Below are 10550 nucleotides of genomic sequence, written 5' to 3'. Positions count from 1 at the left end.
CTGGAGAAACTGAACAGGGTTCAAGAGGTTGACGAGATGGGCTCCTTTGTTCCGCAGGCAGGAGTCCTGACTGCCGCCTAAGACCAATAATCTCGCATCCCTGAGCGTCTCCATCCAAGACTGGGTTTCAATTGTCCAGTTGTTTGTTTTGGAAATGTCACAATAAATAACTGAAGAGAGACTGTTAGGGAAGGTCTCCTCGGGGAAGGCTACAAATTATTTGGGGACGTAAAACCTCATGCATATGGCCTTGGTGAAGAGGAAATCACTTCTGATAACATTTGCTTTTTCTACATTCCCTGAGGACAATAAAACAGAAACAAGAACACGAAGTAGGAAAAAAAATCTTATTGGTTCTCTGAGTCAGCCTTCTCCTTGGGTCATTTTGGTCAAACAAGGGAATAGGGACATTTGGTCCTGAGCTGATTCAGTGCCTGGGGATCCAGGAGTTAGACGGTTATATCCAGTGTGTGAGACCCACTCCCACGCCTCCAAGCCTGGACCATTTCTTTCTCTGTGTTACCGGCGGGGCTGTCCTGCATCGACTATGTCTCTGTTCCATGTCATCTGCTGCACCATGAGGGTTTCTGGTGTAGCATGAGTTTGGAGACAGCTTTGTTGTCCCGTCTAAGGGAAAGGGTCAAAATCAAAGTACCTTTTGTCACAAAGGCACGATCTTGTCTGTGCACATGCTTGGGGCTCTCTCCCCCCAATCTCTTTGAGTACTGCTCTGTAAGGGTTTTGGCACTGGTACAATAGCCACAAGAATCCATGAACCAGAGCCAAATCTTACATCACCAAGAAGATGAAACACTGCTTATGCAAGGCCACAGACACAGAACTACTTGCTCAGGGGACAGAAGGGGGGCACCGGCTGCGTCCTGGGCAGTGACCCTCCCAAGGACCTGCTGCCCCTCACTCAGAAGAGGAAATGTCTCCCAGGGAGTCCCTAAATTACTCAGAGCTCATCAAAGAAAGGACGGTACTTTCCTGCAGAGTTGCTTATTTTTCCTTCTAATTACCAAAGAATAAGGGTGTCTTTTCTGAAATGTTGATTTGGAGATTCTGAATTTAAATTTGTGCCTCATTTAGCTTGCAAAAGGGATTCTAAGCAGCACAGCAGGAAGACCTTTGGATTCCAATATCCTCGACCTGGGAGAGGTGGGCAGGAGTCAGGGAATGCTGGCTTGCTGACATTTTCAAAGGAGTGGTTAAGATAGACAGAGACTGACAAATAACCATGGGAGGTGGAAGCCACTGTACTGAAAATAAAGGATTTTAGCATGAAACGGTCCCTTAGCCATCCAAAGAGGGTCATGCTGGATGAAAGTGATTAATTATACTTTAAATCTCAGAGGAAGATTCCTCTAATGTTGTAGTTGACAGAAATGAAGAATGAACCTTATTATCTGACCTGAAATAGGGAGTCAGAAGTTGCTGAAGAGATGCATATGGCTGATGGGGCAGAAGAAACAAGAACAAGTTGAAAATAAACCCAGGAAAGGCTTATTGAAATAAAAAAAAATTTTGTTTTTGGTCTATAAGCAATAGAATACTAGTCTTTTTGTACTGTAATTGGCATTTGTTTTATAAAAGAAGAAAAGAGAACAACAGTATGGAGGCTCCTTAAAAAACTAAAAATAGAACTACTGTATGATCCAGCAATCCCACTCCTGGGTGTATAGCCAGAGAAAACCATAATTTGAAAAGATACATGCACCCCAGTGTTCATTGCAGCACTATTTACAATAGCCAGGACATGGAAGCAACCTAAATGTCCATCAACAGAGGAATGGATAAAGAAGATATGGTACATGTATACAATGGACTGTTACTCAGCCATAAAAAAGAATGAAATAAAGCCATTTGCAGCAACGTGAATGGGCCTAGAGATTATCATACTAAGTGAAGTCAGACAGAGAAAGACAAATATCATATGATATGACTTATATGTGAAATCTAAAAAAAAGATACATTACAAATGAACCTATTTACGAAGCAGAAACAGACTGACAGACTTTGAAAACAAATTTATGGTTGCCAAAGGGAAAAAGTGGGAGGGAGGGATAAACCCGGAGTTTGGGATTAACATATACACACTACTATACATAAAATAAATAATCAACAAAGACCTACTGTATAGCACAGGGAACTATACTCAATATTCTGTAATAACCTATTTGGGAAAAGAATCTGAAAAAGAATGTATATATGTGTATGTATAAATGAATCACTTTGCTGTACATCTGAAACTAACAATATTTTAAATCAACTATATTTTAATACAAAATAAAAAATTTTTAAATCTCAGAAAAAAATAAAAAGGAAGAAAATGACAATGACAATAAGACAAAATATAAACCTGGTGTGCAATCCTATAAGGAGCTGTGCCACCTGGGCAGCCTCCTGTTCAGTCTTTCTATGCACAGGTATAGTTTGTGGATCTACCAATATGCTGGGTTAATCTGGGTTCTCTGAGCAGTAGATGCCAAGATGAGATTAATGTGCAAAGATTTCTACAGGGGAAACACCTGTGTGAAAAAAAATGAGAAAGAGCCAGGAAGGGATGGAGAGCCATAAGACCACAATGCAACATTGACCCTGAGTGAAGGAGACAAGGAAGGAAGTTTGGATGGAAATGTGCAAGATTGCCATGCCATTCAAGGAAGTTTCAGCAAGGCCACTGGGGAGTCCTTGAGCCAAAGCCAGGTTCCATGTCTGAAAGGAGTTCCGTGTCTCCCAAGTGTGCCCAGCTGTGCTCAGTTGTTGGCTGGGAGCAACCTATGGGAAACGTGACCTTCATGCAAACGTGATGATGGATTTCAGAGCATGCAGCTGGACCTCTGGGTCAATTACACTTCCTGTAGTTGGAAGTTTGCACCATGAATTCCCATGGCCACAACAGTTACTCAATGGAGTATTCATAATAGCAGTATGATCTTCTGTGGAGTTGGAGGGAAACTTGAAGGTCATTGTTCAGCCCTCTTGTTTTGCCCATGACTTGGGTTCATGCGGATGGATGCCTTTCAGTATGGGGCATTATGGGAGGTGGATCTGATTTTCTTAGAAAGTTCCACTTTTCTGACTCTCATGTTCTTTCCACTGAGCCAATGACACTACCAAGGTTGTGGGCTAGATCACAATTCTTAAAAAAGTAAAGTTTATATTTCTGATGATGAAATTGTGTACATTCTAAAAAATTTGGAAAATAAAGAGAAGTAATAAGAAGGAAACATATTACTCATAACTTGCCCAACCAAGCCCCCAAATTCTTAACCTTTTGGTGTATTATTCTCTTGCAGTTCTTTTCTATACATTTTTTTAATCTATTGAAGTTCATACTGTAGAAAATTTGTATCTTAGTTTTTTCATGTGGCATCATGATACAGGCATTTCCCATGCTAAAAAAAATTCATTAACGTAAATAACTCATTCATCTTTGATTCAGTTATCATGAACTACGTGAGAAAACAAAGGAAAATTTAAGAACATTTAGGTTGAGCATAAACTTTCAAAGAAAAGTTTCTGAAACTTATTGTTTCAGTGTGGGATATTTATCAGATGTGCAAAATTTACAGTAACCCTTCTAGTTCATTCCTTGAAATATCCTTTCTCTGGCTTTTAAAGAAAAAATTTAGACCGACTTTGTAAACTTCAGAATGCTATGTTTTGATGAGAAGGACATTTTTCGTGTTCTCTACTATTTTGAGGTATTTGTATCCACCTATCCATGGTTTGGAATTTTTGCTTTATTTTGTTTCATTAACTTTTTGAAAGTTGAAAATTGGTTTGCATTTTTCAGATTAATTGACCTGGTGTAAGAGAATCCTTCCTAGTGAACAGAACCCTTACTAGTAATTCTGTGAATTTCAGGAAAGGGTGAGCTCAAAGTGGTTAAAAGTGCAAGCTTTGGAATTAGAGAGATATGGGTGTGGACCTTATCTTGATCCTGGTCACGCAACTTTGGATAAATTCTTTAATCTGTGTGAGCTTCTGTTTAATGATCTATGAAATGGAAATAATAAAATATATCTCACTTGGTTTCTGTAAAGATCACAAGGATGTAATGCAAGGAAAATCCTTCACACGGATCTTGTATGCAGATAGATGAGTACTGAATAAAATCACCACTGCTATTGTCTTAGGCTTTAGTTTGTAAATGTTTTATTTATTATTAATTTTTAGTCTATCAGTGGTTTAACCAGAATGGCATATCTCGTTCTTGCAGTAAACCCAGACGTTTCCTTTCCTTGTCAATGACATTGACAGAGTAGTTTTGCCGGGACCTGTTTTCCATTTGACAGGCTCATCATCAATCAACTGGATATGGTTTATTACTGTAAATACACAGAAATTTTTAGAGTAAAACCCTGAGCATTCAGCCTATGACTCATCAATACCTGAATTATTAAGTATTGACCAGTGTCAGTACGTGACCAGTGGCTTCTGTAACTGGGGAGCATTTGTTTATAGCTTTGTGTATAAAATAATGTGCCTCAATCTCAAAGTTGGATTACCAGTACAGGTAATAGCAGAAGCTCTAGTTTAACCCACTTCTGGGCTCTAACTCACTTCTTTTCACATGTGTAGGAGTCCTTTGTGTTCACCAGACTCTGGTGATAGAGTGAGAGGTCCTGTCCCATCCAATTCTACCTCGGTGTTAGGAGGGCTTGGCCTCTGGGCAGAAGCTGGCCTTAGCCTGTGAGGTTAAAGCATAGTAGTTGGGGTGCACTTCTCCAGTAGCTAGAGTGGTATCTTGTCCTGGCTGTAGTGAGGTGGGTGGCATTCCTTATTGATACATTCAGTGAAAAGTACTTCCATTCATGGCAGAGCTCCATGGCTATACTCGTCTGTTGCTTCTTTCATGACTTCCATGTGGCATGAGATTGGTGCCACACCTCAAGTGCTGTTGGTAGGTCCTGCCTCTCCTTTTGGTTAGCTGGACTATGTCTTATGGATGGTATTTAAAAAAAAAAAATCTCATGCAGATCTGAGAACATTTTTCAGGTGCAAAGAATATATTTTTATTGGTTGCACACAAAATTCTTGGGTCACAACTCTTCTCCACTCAAAACCCAAAGGACTATGCATCTTTGTCATCTGATATTGAATGCTGCAGAGTCATTGAAGGCCACACTTGTTTTTATTCCATTTTCAATAAATATTTTTCCTGCCTGGGTGCTTATAAGAATTTTTTCTTAATTCACTGGGCTAGAGATTTCAATAATTTCCTCCAATCCCATAACCCCTTCATAAAGAACTTAGTCCAGATGGAACAGCTCTAATTATGATATGACCCTGTTCTTTGGGGCACAGCTAATTGGGCCACGGGTGACAGCTCTCCAAAGCTGGAGTGGTTATAGCTTGACTGTCATTGGTATTGTTGTTTGGCTCACTTGACTATCAGTAATCTTATCCAGAAATTTGTAAGTGGGGAGCAGAGACTGAGTTTGTTACCTGTAGGCCATTAAGCTCAAAGAAAATGCAGACTCCAGTTCTGATGTTTCATTTGAAGGAAGCCATTATGAGCCATGTATAAGCAAATAACTAAGCAGAGAAGTCAGTTTGTAGAGAAATTTGGATGAAGCAGTCATGGAGTAAAAGTGAGATGGGGCTGGAGGGGGAGAGCAGAAGGAGAGCGGGGAGAGAACGATAGTTATTTTTTCCCATTAAGCCCAGCTCTACTTCCATTGGTTGACTTCTATGAGATTCTCCTGCATCCTCCCCACAGCTACGTGGTTAACTGATTTGTAGAGGTTATTGTTCCTGTCAAAGCATTGACTTGAGACTTCTCATAATACACTTTTTTTTCCCCAGAAGGATATCTATAGTTTTTTTTCTTTTAAACATCTTTATTGGGGTATAATTGCTTTACAGTGGTGTGTTAGTTTCTGCTTTATAACAAAGTGAATCAGTTATACATATACATATGTTCCCATATGTCTTCCCTCTTGAGTCTCCCTCCCTCCCACCCTCCCTATCCCACCCCTCCAGGCTGTCACAAAGCACCGAGCCAATATCCCTGTGCCATGCGGCTGCTTCCCACTAGCTATCTACCTTACTATGTTTGTTAGTGTGTATATGTCCATAACACTCTCTCGCCCTGTCACAGCTCACCCTTCCCCCTCCCCATATCCTCAAGTCCGTTCTCCAGTAGGTCTGTGTCTTTATTCCTGTGTTACCCCTAGGTTCTTCATGACATTTTTTTTTCTTAAACTCCATATATATGTGTTAGCATACGGTATTTGTCTTTTTCTTTCTGACTTACTTCACTCTGTATGACAGACTCTAGGTCTATCCACCTCATTGCAAATAGCTCAATTTCGTTTCTTTTTATGGCTGAGTAATATTCCATTGTATATATGTGCCACATCTTCTTTATCCATTCTTCCGATGATGGGCACTTAGGTTGTTTCCATCTCTGGGCTATTGTAAATAGAGCTGCAAGGAACATTTTGGTACATGACTCTTTTTGAATTTTGGTTTTCTCAGGGTATATGCCCAGTAGTGGGATTGCTGGGTCATATGGTAGTTCTATTTGTAGTTTTTTAAGGAACCTCCATACTGTTCTCCATAGTGGCTGAACCAATTCACATTCCCACCAGCAGTGCAAGAGTGTTCCCTTTTCTCCACACCCTCTCCAGCATTTATTGTTTCTAGATTTTTTGATGATGGCCATTCTGACTAGTGTGAGATGATATCTCATTGTAGTTTTGATTTGCATTTCTCTAATGATTAATGATGTTGAGCATTCTTTCATGTGTTTGTTGGCAGTCTGTATATCTTCTTTGGAGAAATGTCTATTTAGGTCTTCTGCCCATTTTTGGATTGGGTTGTTTGTTTTTTTGTTATTGAGCTGCATGAGCTGCTTGTAAATTTTGGAGATTAATCCTTTGTCAGTTGCTTCATTTGCAAATATTTTCTCCCATTCTGAGGGTTGTCTTTTGGTCTTGTTTATGGTTTCCTTTGCTGTGCAAAAGCTTTGAAGTTTCATTAGGTCCCATTTGTTTATTTTTGTTTTTATTTCCATTACTCTAGGAGGTGGGTCAGAAAGGATCTTGCTGTGATTTATGTCATAGAGTGTTCTGCCTATGTTTTCCTCTAAGAGTTTGATAGTTTCTGGCCTTACATTTAGGTCTTTAATCCATTTTGAGTTTATTTTTGTGTATGGTGTTAGGGAGTGATCTAATCTCATACTTTTATATGTACCTGTCCAGTTTTCCCAGCACCACTTATTGAAGAGGCTGTCCTTTCTCCACTGTACATTCCTGCCACCTTTATCAAAGATAAGGTGTCCACATGTGGGGGGGTTTATCTCTGGGCTTTCTATCCTGTTCCATTGATCTATCTTTCTGTTTTTGTGCCAGTACCATACTGTCTTGATTACTGTAGTTTTGTAGTATAGTCTGAAGTCAGGGAGCCTGATTCCTCCAGCTCCTTTTTTCGTTCTCAAGATTGCTTTGGCTATTCGGGGTCTTTTGTGTTTCTATACAAATTGTGAAATTTTTTGTTCTAGTTCTGTGAAAAATGCCAGTGGTAGTTTGATAGGGATTTCATTGAATTTGTAGATTGCTTTGGGTAGTAGAGTCATTTTCACAATGTTGATTCTTCCAATCTAAGAACATGGTATATCTCTCCATCTATTTGTATCATCTTTAATTTCTTTCATCAGTGTCTTATAATTTTCTGCATACAGGTCTTTTGTCTCCTTAGGTAGGTTTATTCCTAGATATTTTATTCTTTTTGTTGCAGTGGTAAATGGGAGTGTTTTCTTGATTTCACTTTCAGATTTTTCATCCTTAGTATATAGGAATGCCAGAGATTTCTGTGCATTAATTTTGTATCCTGCTACTTTACCAAATTCATTGATTAGCTCTAGTAGTTTTCTGGTAGCATCTTTAGGATTCTTTATGTATAGTATCATGTCATCTGCAAACAGTGACAGCTTTACTTCTTCCCCGAAGGATATCTAATTGTGGATTTATTTTAAGTGATTTTGGTGGAGGATTCTTTTGATCCACAGGCTTGATTCTTTGCCCTAGCTCAGGGAAATGTGCTTAAGTTATTGCTTCTATCTCAAATATTATGGTTTCTTTCTCAAAAACTACTGTCATTCTTAGGTTGGAACACTGTCACATCTGTCATTTATCTCTTTCTTTTCAACTTGACTCTGCATTCTGTGAGATTAATTTCCTTCATTTACTATATTATTTTTTGAGATGTTCTTTCTGAAACAATTCCCTTTCTCTTGTTCTACTGACTTTCCAGGCTTCTTTTGCCTTTTCCTTGTCTTCTATTCTAGAACAATATCTATAGAGAGTGAAGATTGCTCTTGGCTACATTTACTGTCCACTCAAATGCTGGTTTTGGCACATCCTGAGGTTTACAGCCAAAGGACTGCTTAGTGTGTATGTGTATAACTCCCAGCTCAGTTTCCAGGGTCGAGGAGACATCTATTCATTTATTAGTTTATACACACACACACACACACACACACACACACACACACACACATATATTAGATAGATAGATAGATAGATATAGGGAGAGAGAGAGGTAAAATTCACACAGCATAAACTTTTAAAGCATGCTTCAGGAATTTACGTGTCATCCTTGCACAGGGAATTTGCTAGTCTTCTCTGTATTGTTCAGATTTTGAACTGAGCATGGCACACACTTGCTGTGATTCTGATGAGCTGAGGTGAAGTTGTTTCCTACTCTGCTCACTGCCCCATCCTCTGAAAAACTAACCCAGGGGAGACTGTGCACTGCAGCACCTTCCTTGCATTCACTGTGATCTGTAGGAGGACCACGTCTTCTCCCCACTTTCTGGGAATTCTGTCTGATATCTGAATGGACAGGAAGATTGGGAGGCTATAAGTTAGGGAGAAAATGGGGAGGAATAAAGGGTGATGGGAGAATTTATGACAGCTCACTGCCCCCAAAGCAGAATCTACATGTGTAAGAAATGATTGTTCCATATGTTACAGACCCTGAGTCTCTGAGTCCAGAGGCAGATAGAATGAGTTGAAGCTCTTTTCTCCTGGCAGGTCTAGATGACTCTCTATCTGTAGCACTCGTGAGCAGCTGATTGTTTTTCTTCATTCGGTTCTGTATGACTTACAGTTAGTGTAAATTACTCCCAGGTTCTGGCATTTGGCTGTTGTCTGTCTTAGTTTTTCTTTTTTTTCCTTTTCTTTTCTCTTCTCTCCCTTTCTTTCTTTCATTTTTCTTTCAGTTTTCTTTTAGAGGTAGTTTGGGAGGGGATATAGCTTGACTTTCATTGGTATTGTTGTTTAGTTCATTCACTAAAAATTATTCATTTAACACTAGATATGGCAGATACTTGCTGGATTCTAGAGGTACAAAGATATAAAGATGAATAATCTTTGCCTGCAAAATCAGAGTCTGATGGGGAAATGTATATAAAAACAGATGATTATAAAACCAAATAGAAATATAGCATTAGGTATATATGCAAGATATGCAAGTTGCAGAGTCTGTAGGGCCTGCAAAACCTAAAATATTTATATTTGGACCTTTACAGATAAAATCTTTGGACTCCTGGCCTAGTATACAAGGAACTGCAAAGAGTACAGAGTTTCCAGAGCAAGAAGCTTGTGAGCCCAGGCTGGAGAGTGAGGCCGGGACCAGATGACCGGGCCATGCTTGTCAAGGTAAGGAGCCACTGAGTGATTCAAAGCAATCTGCCCAGATAAGGAATCCGAATGTGAGACTAGTTCCTTGGTGTGTACTCATCACTTCTGAGGAATCTTCCAGCATTAAGTACCAACCGGACAATTCAGAAACACTTGACTATAATCCTCTTGGGGCACTGCTGTAGTACACACAGAAAGGCATCTTGGGGGCAGGAAGTGTTCTTCTCTGAAGCTCCCTTCCTACCAGCTCCAGCAGTTCCAGCCAGGCCGGGTGCCCAATCCCACTGTGCACGGCTCCCAGGGGTGCAGGCCTACTGCTTCCTCTCAGGTGAACCCAAGGCCGTCAGCCTCTCTCAGCACAGGGAAGTTTATTTTTTAATAAATTTATTTATTTACTTTTGGCTGCGTTGGGTCTTCATTGTGCTGCGCGGGCTTCTCATCGTGGTGGCTTCTCTCGTTGCGTAGCATGGGCTCTAGGTGCGTGGGCTCAGTGGTTGTGGCGCACGGGCTTAGCTGCTCTGTGGCACGTGGGATCTTCCCGGACCAGGGCTCGAACCCGCGTCCCCTGCATTGGCAGGCGGCTTCTTAACCACTGCGCCAACAGGGAAGCCCAGCATGGGAAGCTTTAGAGAGTGAGAAGGTGAGCTGGTCATTCTTCCCGGATAAGGGCTCCTGGCCCTTGAGACAAGAGAGGGCTCAGAATTTGGGTAAAAATGCCTCTTAGGTCAAGAGGGTCCGGGGGTAGCAGGTGAAATTCGAGGTTGAGCCTGGGGCTGTTGGGCAAAGGATGGAAGGTGAGGCTAGTGTCTTCTCCTACATCCTGCCCCCAGCTTTGCTCCCTCTTAAAAGCCCGTGACTGTGAGAGGTAACTTATCCATGGGCGCTGGGACA

At 40.6% G+C, this 10550-nt stretch overlaps 1 non-coding gene across 1 annotated transcript; it reads right to left on the bottom strand.

Annotated features, from left to right (window-relative positions):
• Positions 1 to 8572: 8572 nt before the first annotated feature.
• Positions 8573 to 8681, bottom strand: LOC116750078. Its single transcript, XR_004348814.1, has one exon. It is a non-coding gene; the product is annotated as a U6 spliceosomal RNA (small nuclear RNA).
• Between the last annotated feature and the right edge of the window lie 1869 nt (positions 8682 to 10550).

Source organism: Phocoena sinus, chromosome 2 (assembly GCF_008692025.1).
Source record: "Phocoena sinus isolate mPhoSin1 chromosome 2, mPhoSin1.pri, whole genome shotgun sequence".
NCBI classification, from domain to species: domain Eukaryota; kingdom Metazoa; phylum Chordata; class Mammalia; order Artiodactyla; family Phocoenidae; genus Phocoena; species Phocoena sinus.
Note: the sequence above shows the minus strand (reverse complement) of the source record. Positions and strands in the feature narration are given on the sequence as shown.